The sequence below is a fragment of the Mustela lutreola genome, chromosome 14, assembly GCF_030435805.1.
Source record: "Mustela lutreola isolate mMusLut2 chromosome 14, mMusLut2.pri, whole genome shotgun sequence".
Classification (NCBI taxonomy): Eukaryota; Metazoa; Chordata; class Mammalia; order Carnivora; family Mustelidae; genus Mustela; species Mustela lutreola.
The window spans coordinates 62,313,107-62,330,124 of NC_081303.1; the positions used below are offsets into that span (position 1 = coordinate 62,313,107).

Sequence of the window (17,018 nt, forward strand, 5' to 3'; positions counted from 1 at the left end):
TATATGTGATATTTACATATATATATGATACAGAAGAGAAGAAGAGAAGAAAGCAAATATTTATTGATTCCAGAGTTACATTTGTTAGCATTTAGAGAAAATTTTCTGAATAGGGAAAATACCAAGGTGTCTTACACAATGAGGTAAAAGGGAAGTTTTTGCTATGTGTTAAGCCCATTATCTAACAGAAACTATAACTTATTTATAGAAATAATTACGCAGATAAAATGAAGTTGTAAGTGACTTTCTGGAAAGGGGTTAAAGCCACTGAGATCCATAGAGCAGACCAGATGTACTGGTTCTATTAATAGTCTGTCAATGAGGATTTACTCATTTACACACAGCCTCCTTCCAGAAGGATTTAAGACACCTTACTAAAAGGCAAATACAGTAAAGCTTATATTTTAGAAATAAAAATAGAAGGAAATGATCTTAGATGAGAACAGTGTCTATACTCACAAAATAAAGGAAACCATTATGGCAGTGCTAAGTGATAGGAATTTCAGCTTGTGGATGGCAAAGATGAAAAGGAAAATACAAGTTGCAGACATATCCTCATTACTCAAGAGGAAGACATATGTTAGACCCTTAAGAAAAATGAGATCTTTATTTTATCAAACTATAAGGAAAAGTCTATTTTTAGGGCATTATAAATATGGGATTACCAAGGGTAAGTCACTGGAGAGTAACACAGATACTTTAGAAAGTGCCTTTTTCTTTTCCACCTGCTGAGTCCTCTGTCTTAAAAAATGATCTAAAATACTAAGTAATTCCACATCATAGGGAATAGGTACAGTGAGTAGTTCAATTTGGCTCACTGATTGAAAACCTAAATACTGGTGACAATGTTATTCTTGGCATTTGTTTTTACCTGATAGGCAACCATTCAGAATGTAGGATAAATATAATTTTTAAACTATCTAATTTCATATTTTGAATGTATGTAATGTGATCTACATCTCATTTGCTATTTGACGTAAACATCTTTTTGCTTTTATGCCCTCCCACAATTTTATTTAATTCAAAGAAGTGCTCATTTCTTCAATATAAATAACTTACTTTAGGACATTAAGCTGCTTCTGAGTAAATAAGACCCTTGTGCAAATGTTTCTTTCCAAAAATAATATAATACTTTTTGGTTTTAGATGATCAATTCACCTCATACATTCTAACTTATTTTAGAATATGCATCTGTCTTGCAGAAGTAAGCAAACTCATGGAAATATTGACACTTTTGGATACACGCTAAAGAGAAAAAGTTTATTTTGTTCTTTTGAGGAATTGTGGTGTGCCTCCATACTTTTAAAAACTATACATACTTAAAACATTAAGGACAAGTAGTAGTTCTTATAGACTCTGAAAATTAAGAGAGAAAAGTATAGGGAGAAGTCTTAATAAATATAATAAAAATTAGTAAGAAATCAATAAATCATGAATTATAAATCATGAATCCACTTAACCCTACATAAAAGCATGTAGAAAAATACTAAATGAAAATTGAAATTCCACTTTCCCATCTTCTCTCCCTTCCTTCTTATTTCTTCCTACTTTCTGATCTCTTCAAATAAATAGATTAAACAAATTACTCTTCTGTGTGGCTAATGTAAATCAGCACATTAGAGAGGTAGCCATTTTATTGTTTGTATGTTAAGTCTTAGAACTGTTAGACATAATTTATGTTTTGATTTGATGTTAAGTCATTTGGGTGAGAATTGGGTTCAGTAAATTGCTAAAAGAAGGCTTCTTTTTCTTTAGTTTTAAAAAGTTAGTTTCTTTTTTTTTTAATTTTTAATTTTTTTATAAACATGTATTTTTATCCCCAGGGGTACAGGTCTGTGAATCAGCACTCACCAAAGCACATACCCTTAGTTTCTTGATTAATGAGGTTGGAGACCACAATTTATTCATTATTAGTGGAGTAAGGATAGTTTTAAGGCAGCTAGAGTTAAGGTCAAAATATTGAAGAAGGAAAGGCTGATCTGGTTTTATGCTTTTTCTGTGGGAAGATAGACTCTTTACAAACATTTAAAGTATATGTAACATTATTTGAAAGCAATAAATTGATTTCAACCAAGAAACAACTCAATTAAATATAGTTGGTTCCTGTTCTCCACCTCTCCCATCATGTTTTGAGATTATCTACATGGAGAATTTCCTTTTCTTCTCTCACCGATAAGCCTGGAGGTTTTAATTTTCCAGTCATTTGTTACACAATGTTAAAGGTATCAGTTGAGAGAAAAACAAATGTTAATTAGCTACTCCTTCTCTAATCACATTCACATTAAATCAATTAATATAATCAATTTAATATTTGTTTTATTTTTAATGCTGTTGATTTGAAGAACACTATACAAAGACATCAGAAGGGTGCCTGGGTGGCTCAGTGGGTTAAGCCACTGCCTTCGGCTCGGGTCATGATCTCAGGGTCCTGGGATCGAGTCCCGCATCGGGCTCTCTGCTCAGCAGGGAGCCTGCTTCCTCCTCTCTCTCTCCTGCCTCTCTGCCTACTTGTGATCTATCTCTGTCAAATAAATAAATAAAATCTTTAAAAAAAAAAAAAAAACAAAGACATCAGAAAGTCAACAAAGGAGAGCAAATAGTACAGTTTTTTCTTCATAGTATGAAAATCAATAATGAAAAATAGCATACATCATTTTTCTTAAAAGCATGGAAATCTATAATAAAAATGTAATAAAAATATTTCTTTTTTATGTAATTAGTGATGGTAACTTTTAATTAACTTGAGTTGAATATTTTTTAATAAAATTTTATTTAAATTCAATTTGGGTAGCATTCTCTGTACTATTAGTTTCAGAGGTAGAATTTAGTGATTCAGTAGTTGCAGGTAACACCGTCTGGTCATCACATCATGTGCCCTCCTGAATGCCCAGTTGCCCCATCCCTCTGCGTACCTCCAATACAGCAACCCTCAGGTTGTTTCCTAGAGTTAAGAGACTCTTATGGTTTGCCTCCCTCTCTGTTTTCATCTTACTTTATTTTTCCTTCCCTTCCTTACTCACATTTCTTTAATCTGTAAAAGCCCCCAAGTTGTTAGGTTCTAGGCCTGTGTCTTAATGGCAAAACTTTAAGTTCAGGAAAATAATTAGTGTTTATAAACTACTGTGCTTATATCCATGTCTAAAATAGAAGTGAAATTCAATAAGGAGATATACCAGTCAGTTACTATTAGTTTAATCTCTTTGGGTAGATTTAAACAAGTTGGACAATACAAAAATTCAGTGTACTAAAAACATTCTTTTAGTTGTCAAAACATTCACATATGTTCATATTTACTGGAGCAGAAATAATAGTCTAAGGCCTTTATCTGAATTGGAATGAGTTCTCATATGCATTTTAGATGACTGATTTTAATGGAACTATTTCATGTTTTCCCACGTTTGCAGAATTCAGAAAGAGACTTTTAAGATGGTTCATGTTGATGGAGCCTTTCTTCATATGCCTTATTGTAGGTGAATTACAACAGTAGGGCAGCCCCTTTTGTTATTTTCACATGCATTTTGGTCCCAAACAGGATTTCATAAGCTACAAAGCATAAAAATATCTAGTACTCCAAAGAATTAATTTAGAGAACCTAAGCATATTGCACAGAACATAAAGTTGACCTTTACCGTCTATGGCTTTTGGAATGGAGTGGGATGTGGAACACATCATAGATTTAATGTGGCACATCGCTGTCTGCAGAAGCTTGGGTGGGACTGGGACTGCTTGCCCATGGCACCCGGTGATTGAATCTGCTGTCACCAGCATCCTGATAATAATGAACATTCAGCTTAACGACCGTGATTATGATTATCATAATTGATGTGCAAGTACAGTGTGTGGGGATCATTACAGCTGAACTGTATAGCAGAGAAACATGCCTCAGTTATGGATAATTTTACTTTTATGCATTGATTGGGATAAAATATGCCTTTCTATTTAAACAGTCCAGCTTCATATAATTTTAAAAATCTTTCTGTATATGTTGATTGATGATTATGCACTTGCTGAAAAACAGCCCCTTACAGTTGTTTGTTTTGTGTTGTTTCATTTCATTAGTAAATGTAAACAATTAAATAATTAGGTGTAATTGAGGGAAAATATTTTGCTTATGAGGATGGCCTTCAATAATCAAGTATTCAGTTTAGGTTTGTTTGTTTTTTTTTTCCCTCTTTCTCTCTCACAAAACACCAGGGACTAAAATTCTTCAATTATTTTTTTGCTATGATTATCCTTGAATCAGTCAGTCTTCTTGAGGTCACTAAGCTTCAGGGAAAATAATAAGTTTAAATAATTTTTGTTATAGATCTGTATATGCATTTGCATATGTGTATATTTATATATACTCTTATGTACTTTAGAAAACTGGATAGAGCCAAATATTATTTATCAAAATAATATTTAATCTAAGAATAGTGTTAAGATATATATATTTACACTACCTTTGCTTTTTAACCACCTTGTTTCTGATAGATTTATTATATTGTGTAGTAATTTTTAGTTATACTTTTACAAAGGATTTCTGATTTGAATTTTAACTTGTGAATGAAAATAATATGTGCAGTGATGTATCCAGGATTTTTAGTAGATTAGATCTGATCGTATTAGTCTATGATTATTAACCTAAGGGCTTAATTTGCATTTGAGTCTAAAATACTGCATTTGAGTGATGAACAAACATAATGGACATTTTTGTAAAGCCTGGGAAGCCATTAAAAAAAAAAAAGCTCTTATTTTGTAACTTCAGTAAAGTCTGAGATTGAGAGATCTCTCCACCAGATCCTTAATAACTGTAGAGTGCTAAAGAGACTGTGGCAAACATTTCCTCCTGAGATCTGTAAGATTCCATCCCCCAGGTCAGGTGCTCGCCCCTAGATGTGCAGCTGCGCAGTGTGGTGTAGGACAGAGTGTTTGACAGCCAGAGGGTTAACAGCTTGCCTATAAAATTCTTCTTTCAGAAGTTTTTGTTCCCAGTGTGATTCTTGAACTTTATTAAGAGTTCTGCTGTAAGTTTACCTCTAAAAATTCAACATATGCCAGTTTTCTCTGCGTAATTACTAATCTAGGATAACAAGAATTAAATTCTTCATCTGATAGAAATCTTGGAATATGTTAACTGCATTTCTCTACGATTAAACTCTTAACCTTAATTAAAAAAAAAAAACTTTAAATACTTCAATTTTTTTTTTCTTATTGTTATTGTCGGAAACTGGGTTAACATATTAGCAAAAACTTTAGGCTTCTAGACCTTTTGCCATCATTCCTAGGTATAGGATCATAGCTTTAATTTCTTTCTGTGACCTCCTCCCATGTTGTCTTTATTTGACTTGCCAAAGAGGAGGCTTCCCAGAATCAAGAGCCCAAGAATAAATAGAAATATAGCTAGTAAATATTCTTGGTGTCTTAGAAAGAGTTGGACTTTGATCTTAGGAATCATGGATGTGTTTGAAGCATGATATGAATATGAGAGTTAACATTGACAGTGCTTATTCAAGTGTCGTTGGGCTATGTCTGCAGGTTTGGCATGGAAAAGTCCAAGGGATATTTGTGGGTTTTCTAGTTGGGCCCCTATCAAACCATACTGAACAATAATGTTTGAGCATTTCCGCTGCATAGGCATACATCTTTGCCCTAATGAATTCCCAAAGGTGAAATTTCTTTCTTTTTTTTTTTTAAGAGTTACTTACTTATTTTGGAAACAGGAGAGAGGAGCAGAGGGAAGGAGAGACAATCTAAAGCAGAGTTCCTGCTGAGCATAAAGCCCCACATGGGGCTCAATCCTAGGACCCTGAGATCATGACCTGAGCCAAAATCAGGAAAAGGCTGCTTAACCAACTGAGCCACCCAGGTGCCCCTGAAAGTGAAATTTCTTAGTCAGGGCTATGATAGTTGCTGTTATGTGTCAGTTTGACTAGGCATTTGTACCATTATTTAATCAACAGTAATCTCAGTGGTGCTGTAAAGGTATTTTGCAGATGTGGTTAACATCTACCCTAAGTTGACTGTGAGCAAACCACATTACCCTGAATGGCATAGGCAGATCTGATACAATCAGTTGAAAACCTTAAGAGCAAAAATTGAAGTTTCCTGGAAAAGAAATCCTGCTGCATGACTGTAATATTAATTCCTGCCTCCATTTTTTCCCAATTTCATATTACATTTATTGGCTCAAAACTATAACTTAAAAAATTTGAAGAACCAATTAACTAACATTCTTTTTTTTTTTAAATTTCTTTTCAGCGTAACAGTATTCATTGTTTTTGCACTACACCCAGTGCTCCATGCCACACCTGCCCTCCTTAATACACACCACCTGGCTCCCCCAACCTCCCACCCCCCACCCCTTCAAAACCTTCAGGTGTTTTTCAGAGTCCATAGTCTCTCATGGTTCACCTCCCTTTCCAATTTCCCTCAACTCCCTTCTCCTCTCCATCTCCCCATGTCCTCCATGTTATTTGTTATGCTCCACAAATAAGTGAAACCATATGATAATTGACTCTCTCTGCTTGACTTATTTCACTCAGCATAATCTCTTCCAGTCCCGTCCATGTTGCTACAAAAGTTGGGTATTCATCCTTTCTGATGGAGGCATAATATTCCATAGTGTATATGGACCACATCTTCCCCATCCATTGAAGGGCATCTTGGTTCTTTCCACAGTTTGGCGACTGTTGCCATTGCTGCTATAAACATTGGAGTACAGATGGCCCTTCTTTTCACTACATCTGTATCTTTGGGGTAAATACCCTGGAGTGCAATTGCAGGGTCATAGGGAAGCTCTATTTTTAATTTCTTGAGGAATCTCCACACTGTTATCCAAAGTGGTTGCACCAACTTGCATTCCCACCAACAGTGTAAGGGGGTTCCCCTTTCTCCACATCCTCTCCAACACACGTTGTCTCCTGTCTTGCTAATTTTGGCCATTCTAACTGGTGTAAGGTGGTATCTCAATGTGGTTTAAATTTGAATCTCCCTAATGGCTAGTGATGATGAACACTTTTTCATGTGTCTGATAGCCATTTGTATGTCTTCATTGGAGAAGTGTCTGTTCATATCTTCTGCCCATTTTTTGATATGATTGCCTGTTTTGTGTGTGTTGAGTTTGAGGGGTTCATTAGAGATCCTGGATATCAACCTTTTGTCTGTACTGTCATTTGCAAATATCTTCTCCCATTCCGTGGGTTGCCTCTTTGTTTTGTTGACTGTTTCCTTTGCTGTGCAGAAGCTTTTGATCTTGATGAAGTCCCAAAAGTTTATTTTCGCTTTTGTTTCCTTTGCCTTTGGAGACATATCTTGAAAGAAGTTACTGTGGCTAGTATCGAAGAGGTTACTATGTTCTCCTCTAGGATTTTGATGGATTCCTGTCTCACGTTGAGGTCTTTTTTTTTTTTTTTTTTAATTTTTTTATTTTTTATAAACATATATTTTTATCCCCAGGGGTACAGGTCTGTGAATCACCAGGTTTACACACTTCACAGCACTCACCAAATCACATGCCCTCCCCAATGTCCATAATCCCACCCCCTTCTCCCAAACCCCCTCCCCCCGGCAACCCTCCGTTTGTTTTGTGAGATTAAGAGTCACTTATGGTTTGTCTCCCTCCCAATCCCATCTTGTTTCATTTATTCTTCTTCTACCCATTAAGCCTCCATGTTGCATCACCACTTCCTCATATCAGGGAGATCATATGATAGTTGTCTTTCTCTGCTTGACTTATTTCGCTAAGCATGATACGCTCTAGTTCCATCCATGTTGTTGCAAATGGCAAGATTTCATTTCTTTTGATGGCTGCATAGTATTCCATTGTGTATATATACCACATCTTCTTGATCCATTCAACAGATGAATGGATCAAGAAGATGTGGTATATATACGTTGAGGTCTTTTATCCATTTTGAGTTTATCTTTGTGTACGGTGAAAGAGAGTGGTCGAGTTTCATTCTTCTACATATAGCTGTCCAGTTTTCCCAGCACCATTTATTGAAGAGACTGTCTTTTTTCCACTGTATATTTTTTCCTGTTTTGTCGAAGATTATTTGACCATAGAGTTGAGGGTCCATATCTAGGCTCTCTACTCTCTTCCACTAGTCTATGTGTCTGTTTTTATGCCAGTACCATGCTGTCTTGGTGATCACAACTTTGTAGTAAAGCTTGAAATCAGGTAATGTGATGCCCCCAGTTTTATTTTTGTTTTTCAACATTTCCTTAGTGATTCGGGGCCTCTTCTGATTCCATACAAATTTCTGGATTATTTGCTCCAGCTCTTTGAAAAATACCGGTGGAATTTTGATCGGAATGGCATTAAAAGTATAGATTGCTCTAGGCAGTATAAACATGTTAACAATGTTTATTCTTCTGATTCAAGAGCATAGAATGGTCTTCCATCTTTTTGTGTCTTCTTCAGTTTCTTTCATGAATGTTCTGTAGTTCCTCGAGTACAGATCCTTTACCTCTTTGGTTAGGTTTATTCCCAGGTATCTTATGGTTCTTGGTGCTATAGTAATTGGAATCGATTCTCTAATTTCCCTTTCTGTATTTTCATTGTTAGTGTATAAGAAAGCCACAGATTTCTGTACATTGACTTTGTATCCTGCCACGTTACTGAATTGCTGTATGAGTTCCAGTAGTTTGGGGGTGGAGTCTTTTGTGTTTTCCATATAAAGAATCATATCATCTGCGAAGAGAGAGAGTTTGACTTCTTCAATGCCAATTTGGATACCTTTTATTTCTCTTTGTTTTCTGATTGCTGTTGCTAGGACTTCTAATACTATGTTGAACAAGAGTGGTGAGAGTGGGCATCCTTGTCATGTTCCTCATCTCAATGCGAAGGCTGTGAGCTTTTTCCCATTGAGGATGATATTTGCTGTGGGTCTTTCATAGATAGATTTTATGAAGTTGAGGAATGTTCCCTCCATCCCTATACTCTGAAGCGTTTTAATCAGGAACGGATGTTGGATTTTGTCAAATGCTTTTTCTGCATCAATTGAGAGGACCATGTGGTTCTTCTTTCTTCTCTTATTGATTTGTTCTATCACATTGATTGATTTGCAAATGTTGAACCATTCTTGTAGCCCAGGGATGAATCCCACCTGGTGATGGTGGATAATCTTTTTAATATGCTGTTGGATCCTGTTTGCTAGGATCTTGTTGAGAATCTTAGCATCCATATTCCTCATTGATATTGGTCTGAAATTCTCCTTTTTGGTGTGGTCTTTGCCTGGTTTGGGGATCAGAGTAATGCTGGCGTCATAAAGAGTCTGGAAGTTTTCCTTCTGCTTCAATTTTTTGAAACAGTTTCAGGAGAACAGGTGTTATTTCTTCTTTGAAATTTGGTAGAATTCTCCAGGGAATCCATCAGGTCCTGGGCTCTTATTTTTTGGGAGGTTTTTGATCACTGCTTCAATCTTGTTACTAGATATTGGTTTATTCAGGTTGTCAATTTCTTCCTGGTTCAATTTTGGGAGTTTATAGTTTTCCAGGAATGCATCCATTTCATCTAGGTTGCTTAACTTATTCGCATATAACTGTTGATAATAACTTTGGATGATTGTTTCTACTGCCTTGGTGTTAGTTGTGATCTCTCCCTTTTCATTCATAATTTTATTTTTGAGCTTTCTCTCTTTTCTTTTGGATTAGTGTGGCCAATGGTTTATTGATCTTATTGATTCTTTCAAAAAACCAGCTTCTGGTTTCATTGATACGTTCTACTGTAGCTCTAGTTTCTACCTCATTGATCTCTGCTCTAATCTTGATTATTTCCCTTCTTACATGTGGAGTTGGTTTGATTTGTTGTTGATTCTCCAGTTCTTTAAGGTGTAGAGACAGCTGGTGTATTCTGGATTTTTCCATTTTTTTGAGGGAGGCTTGGATGGCTATGTAATTCCCCCCTTAGGACCGCCTTTGCTGTATCCCATAGGTTTTTACCTGCCTGCATTTTTAGCCAGGTTAATCTGCAGATTTGGATTTTCCTGACTCCATAATTGGATAGGCCATTTCCTTAAAAAAAACTCCTGTCTTTCTGTCTCTCTGTCACCTTTCTTAATTAGTTCTCTTTCCTTGGAGACCCGTGAGTGATATAGAGGCCGAGAAAATTATTTTTTTCCTAACTTTTTTGGATTTTCCATGCTCATAGAGATAAAAGTGATGTATATAATATTGTTTTTGGTTAATACACATATACCTTAGTAAGTGATTCCCACAACAGGATTAGTTAATACATCTGTCAGTTCACAGAATTACCTTTCTCTGTGTATATGTGTGGTGACATTTAAAATACACTCTTTCTCTTTTTTTTTTTTTTTAAGATTCTATTTATTTATTTGACAGACAGAGATCACAAGTAGGCAGAGAGGCAGGCAGAGAGAGAGGAGGAAGCAGGCTCCCTGCTAAGCAGAGAGCCCGGTGTGGGGCTCGATCCCAGGACCCTGGGATCATGACCTGAGCCAAAGGCAGAGGCTTTAACCCCCTGAGCCACCTAGGCACCCCTAAAATACACTCTCTTCACAACGTTGGTTCTCCAGAACTTTTTCATCTTATAACTGAACATTTTTTTCCCTTTGACCAATATTTCTTCATTTCCCCCACCCACAGTGCCTGGGTACTAATCTACCCCATTTCTGTGAGTTTGACTATTTTAGATATCATATATAAATAAAATAATATAATATTTGTCTTTCTCTGACTTATTTTACTTAGTATAATGCCCCCAAGTTTCATCCCTGTTGTGTCAAATGGCCAAATTTCCCTTTTTATTGCTGAATAATATTCCTGCGTGTGTGCGTATGTGTCTGTGTATCACATTGTCTTTATCCATTCATCCATCAGTGGACACTTCGGTTATTTTCATGTCTTGAATATTTTAAGTTAACTGCAATGAACACGAGGGTATATATATATATCTTTGAGATAGTGATTTCCTTTCCTTTAGCTATATATCTAGAAGTGGGGTTGCTGGGCCATACTTTTTTTTTTTTTTTAAGATTTTATTTATTTATTTGACAGAGAGAAATCACAAGTAGTTGGAGAGGCAGGCAGAGAGAGAGAGAGGAGGAAGCAGGCTCCCCGCTGAGCAGAGAGCCCCATGCGGGACTCGATCCCAGGACCCTGAGATCATGACCTGAGCCGAAGGCAGCGGCTTAACCCACTGAGCCACCCAGGCGCCCCTGGGCCATACTTTTTTTTTGAAGATTTTTTTGGCAGACAGAGATCATGAGTAGGCAGAGAGGCAGGCAGAGAGAGAGGAGGAAGCAGGCTCCCTGCTGAGCAGAGAGCCCAATGTGGGGCTCGATTCCAGGACCCTGGGATCATGACCTGAGCTGAAGGCAGAGGCTTTAACCCACTGAGCAACCCAGGCACCCCAGTAGTTCTATTTTTAATTTTTTGAGGCACTTCATACTGTTTTCCATAATGACTGTGCCAGTTTGCATTCCCAAAAACCGTATGTAGGGATTCTCTTTTCTCTGTATCCTCACCAACACTTATTAGCCCTTGTCTTTTTGATAATAGGCTAACACATCATTAAGGCTTTTGTTACATATTGTTGAACTGCCATAAAGAAAATGTATGATTTGTTCTAGAAGAATGGCAGTAAATACGTAGAGATGTGAATTAATTTTAGAAGTGTTAAGAATACAAATAGTGTTAAAATTGAAAATGAAATCAATATGATGATAAAGTAAGAAAAAAAGTTTGCTGATTACTACTAAGTCTCTGCAAGGGACAAACTGAATTTACAGTGATACTATTCACTGAGAATGGGAAAAGAAAAGGATCAGAATTTTGGGAGCCATTGTAGGGAAAAAATCTTGATCTTAATCTTATACACATTTGAGATCGAGATGACTTTGATTCATCCAGGTAGAGATGTTAAATAAATAGCTATTATCCATGTTTGTTGCTTAAAACAACAGATGGACCAGAGTCCCAGAATTGAGTGGATCTTGTTCACAAATAAAATTTAGTATATTCAGTTCATAAATAATAATTGAAATCCTGACAATGAATGAAATAGCCTAAAGTAAAACATAAGATAATGAGAGGGCAACTGAAAGTCTTGAGGAATGCCAGCACTTAATAACCATTTGGAGTTGGATGAGCTGTGAAGGAGGTGGATAAATGTGAGGGAAACCAAAAGAATATGCTTATCAAAGAAGTCAAGAAAAGATAATGCAGGAAGAAAGGAGTGATGAGCCATGGCAAATGATGCTGTGAAGTTAAAGAAGATGAGGACTGAAAAAGCCCCCTAGATTTAGCAAAATCAAAGTCATTGGTCACTTAGCAAGAGCCGATTCAGTGACAATATGGGGAACTAAGCCAGAATGGAGTGGTTTGAAGAGGGAGTACAAAACAGTATGGGGTAGGAAGGATGGAGGAAAGGGAGAGATTGATCTAGTTAGACAGTAATTTGAATAAATTTGGCTGGAAAAGGAGAAGAGAGATTGATAGGGCAATGGCTTTAGGGAGAGAGAGAGTGAAGTACCCTTTTTGTTTTAAAGATGGAAGAAGTCTATCATGGATCTACTGTGCTGTGTGAAATTATTACTTAACCAATTTTCTATGATATATATTACTTTATCTTTTAGATTCATCTTTTTGAATTTTCATATTTAGAAGCAATGCTGAGGGCCATTGCTCCTACAGCTTAACCTTTACCTACAAATGTGTTTAAAGCAGTTGTTCTCTACCGGAGGCGCTGTTGCAGTTTGGGAAGTGTATGAACACACTTTTGGCTCTCGCAGCTGGGTAGAGGTGGGTGGAGGTGGGCGCTACAGGCATCTAGCACCCACCTTGAGGCAATGACTTACTAAATTTCCTTTACTGCACAAGACAGCTCCCCACTACAAAGAATTATTTGCCTAAAATGTCAGTAGTGCCACTGTTGAGAAATCTTGGGTTAAAGAGTATGCATGTTTTTGACTTTTGATTCATCTTCCCAAATGTCTAAACAGAAAGGGTGACCTAATTTACATGTCCAACTGGCAATTTATGTGAATTTCCATTTCCCTCCATCTCATCATCTCTGAGTATTATTTTATCATCATTAATTTTATTTTATTAATAAATAGATATTTTTATTTGCTTGGGGGTTTTTGTTCCTTGAAACTTTATATGTGGGAATTCTTTGATCCCTGATTTAAGGTACACATTTCTTCAGAAAAGGTTGTTGTTTGTTTCTGCCATGAGCTTAACAGAAAAACTAAATTTTGATTTCACAGCCACACCTCTGTGAGTTCAAGTTCATTGTTAAGGAACTCTCATTTTTTTTTTATCCTCTCCACTCAACCCAGAGCCAAGAATGAGACAGGGGCATATGTCAAAGTCTTCCTAATAGGGTCTTTTTTCTTTTTCTAGTTTACCTACTAGGAATGTTGGTTTTTTTAAGGAGTGCTGGTTTCATACAGAGTTCTCCAGTGTAACTCCCACACTCTGCTGCTGTCGCGTTGTCAATTTCTTGACCATGTACCATGTTATGCCCAGACACTAGGACTATAAATAAATATATGCCTTGGAACAAATACTGACTGTAGCCCTCACCAGACTTGTGCTAGCCTTTATTTTTTTTAGAATCCCCTTATTTTTTTTTTCCAGCTCATCTGTGCATTTAAAAGATCTTAAAATCTTTTATCCAGAAATTTTAAGTGAGAGAGGTTTTCTGAATGTCTAGTCTGCTGTATTGACAGAAATTATAGTACTGATACTTTCTCTGTATCAAATGATGGAATAATTTTTGCTACGTAACAAACTGTTTTTGTCAGTTACTTTGAGAGGGAAATGGTTCTTGCCTAAGATACGCTTGTGAAGTTTTTCATTTTGCTATCTTTAATATACTGTAAAATGATTTAAAATTTATTCTTGTAAAAGGATTATTCAGTTTTACACTTTTTACAAATAGCTCCCAAGTTTCCTTAATATCGTTTACTCTATTGTTTCTTATGGTTAACAATTCTGTTATTTTTATTATTCACTTCATTTAGTTACTATTTTATTTACTTTGGGGTTTTTGTAGACTTTATATTGATTTTATGTTAACTCTTTTATTATAGGCACCAGACTTACAGTTTTGTATATTACATATTTAAAAAATTTTATCTCAATTATTTGTCAAGCAGATACAGAATATCAGAATATTTTTTATAAATGTAATGGTACACATAAGAGACTCGTAATCTCACAAAACAAACAGGGTTGCTGGGGGGAGGGGGGTTGGGCGAAGGGGGGTAGGGTTATGGACACTGGGGAGGGTATGTGCTATGGTGAGTGCTGTTAAGTGTGTAAACCTGGTGATTCACAGACCTGTACCCCTGGGGCTAATAATACATTATATGTTAATTTAAAAATTAAAAAATAAAAAATAAATAAAAAATAAAAAAATAAATATAATGGTATAGTGAACTCTCCACCTGATTTAGAAAAAAAATTCCTATTATTTTCAAGTCTTATGTGGCACTCTTAACGATTCTGTCCTTTCTGTTGCTAGCTAGAGGTATCTGCTATCCTGAATTTTTAATAATTTCTTCACTTTTATCTGTACTTCTATTACATGTATTTTTGTTCCCAAGTAGTAGTTAGTTTTACATAATTAGGCACTTTATATAGATGTCTTTTTATAAGTGTGCGAATTATACCATGCGGTTTTTTTTTTTTAGCAACTTGCTATACAAGAGACTCACTGTGTGTAACTACATTTCATTTTCACTGATAAAAAATATTTCACACATGAATTTGCCACAATTTATCCATTTTACTGGAGATGAATGTGAGGTTCGGGGTAGCCTTTTTGCTCTGATAAACCATGCTGATTTGAATGTTACATTGGTTCTTTTACATACCTTTTTCTTCCTATATGAAAGAAAGGTATGGCTGAGTGTATATGCACATCCTTAAATTTATTCATAAGAATGTATTTTTCCAAATATTTTACAAACTTAGCGTTTAGCAGGGATGTTCAGTATTCCTGCCAACATATTTTTGCCAATATCAGAAAGGTGTAACATTACAGTTTTTTTAAATTTATTTTTTATTTTCAGCATAACAGTATTCATTATTTTTGCACCACACCCAGTGCTCCATGCAATCTGTGCCCTCTATAATACACACCACCTGGTCACCCTCTGCCCCTTCAAAACCATCAGATTGTACAGTTTTAATTAGCATTTTCTTGATTTTAATGAAGTTGTGCCTTTTTTTTCTGTAAGAGCACACGATGTCTTTTAATACAAATTAGTTTTTTTCACATAGATTCTTTGCATTTGTTACTAGGCTTATTTCTAAATAAATTATACTTTATTGTTATTGGGAAAAAGTTCTTTTTCTCATTTATTTTCTAACTTGCTCTTGTTATGTAGTCATCACTGTTGTACATATGTGTTTTGTTATTGTATTAGTTTATTCAGGCTGCCATAAAGTATCATAGAATGGGTGGCTTAAACAGCAGATACTTACTTTCTCACACTTGTGGAGGCTGGAAAAGCCAAGACCAGGTGCTGTCAGGGTTGGTGAGGACTCTGAATTGTAGACGGCTGCCTTGCTGCCGTGTCCTCACATGGCCTCTGCTCTGGGCATGCGTGGAGAGAAAGGAGAGAGAGAGAGAGAAATGTATCTCTTCTTGTTGTGATCCCAGTCCTACTAATTACGTTCTGGATTTAGAATCTCTCATTTCAGATACTACTTCGGTGCATAAAATTTTAAACAAGTTATTTGAATTCTCTATCTCGGTTTTTTCATTTGTGGAAAGGGAAAATATTTTGCCTTACTTACAGTTTGCTCTGATGACAGAATTAGGGAATCATATAAGTGATTTGGACTACCCAACATGATAAACACCATACATTTTAGTTATTATTATGCATATGACCCTTTGACCCTACTCTGTTTTTCTATTAGTATATTTGGATTGCTAATTTTGTAATGATATCCTAAATCTCTAATGCCCTCTGGGTCACTTAAAAATTTCTCCGTCATTAGCCCCATTTTCATGTGTTAACATTATAAAAGCTATTTAGAAAGTAATAATAAAATAATGTTAATAAGTTGAGTCCTAGATGATTAAAAGATTAATTTGCCTTGTATTAATATAAGTTTATTTTCCATACTATAAATATTTCATGTTTTACTATTACAAAAATTAAATATTCAAATGTAAATAATGTCTAACTTGTGTTGCTTCTAAAACAAATATATGAAAGCTTGCTATCAAGCTGAATTTTTACTTATAGAAAACATTCCCTATCCTTTTGTATTTTCAGTTGATTTTTATGTCAGAATATAAAAAGCAGTACCTTAAAAATCATTTTTGGTAAACCTCCCAGTGGGCACTTAATATTGTTTTTAACTCTTACAAAAAAGAAAAGGAAACCAGCAGTGATACCATAAAAATAAAGGACAAGTCAAACACTTCTAATTTCATGTTACCTTCTTGTTTCATATCACTTTATATAATGTGCAGAGAAGCTCAGAACTGCACTTACTGTTTCATTCACTGGGATTCCTACTTGAGAATTCATTTAAAGAAATTCTAAAAATTATTGTTGTGAATTCAGTTTCTTTTAACATACTTAACGCAGTATTTTCCAAATAATGCCTAATCCAACATATTTTCTCCCAAAGATGCTATTCACAGGGTTATTTAACTAAATACTCGTATTCTAATATGATGGTGGAAGCCATACCACCCAACTGATCTGCAGAATTCTGCAGTTTGTAACTTTTATTATGCTAGTAGCATATTGAAAATAGTGTTATTAACTCCAGATTTGTCACTGAACTATTTTTAGGTGGCTATTATAAGGATACCAACTCTTAGAGAAAAACTTAAATTCACTAGCATGCTCAAAGGTTAACAAATGTGAGATATCAGATGACTAAAAAGTGATAACTTGCTAGTGTGGACAGCAACTGACTTCAAGAATATTTACTAAATAACATTAAGATACAAAAATAGTGAAAACATTTTACACTGCCGGCTGGAAAGATACAAATGTTGACCTTACTTTCTTATTAAATCTATTCCAAGAGCTATT

General features: G+C 35.4%; 1 protein-coding gene across 2 annotated transcripts in view; it reads left to right on the plus strand.

The window, feature by feature from the left end:
- The window catches only part of SPATA17 (spermatogenesis associated 17), a 179,745-nt gene that overhangs the window by 123,620 nt on the left and 39,107 nt on the right, over positions 1–17,018 (plus strand). The gene's annotated exons all lie outside the window — the stretch shown is intronic.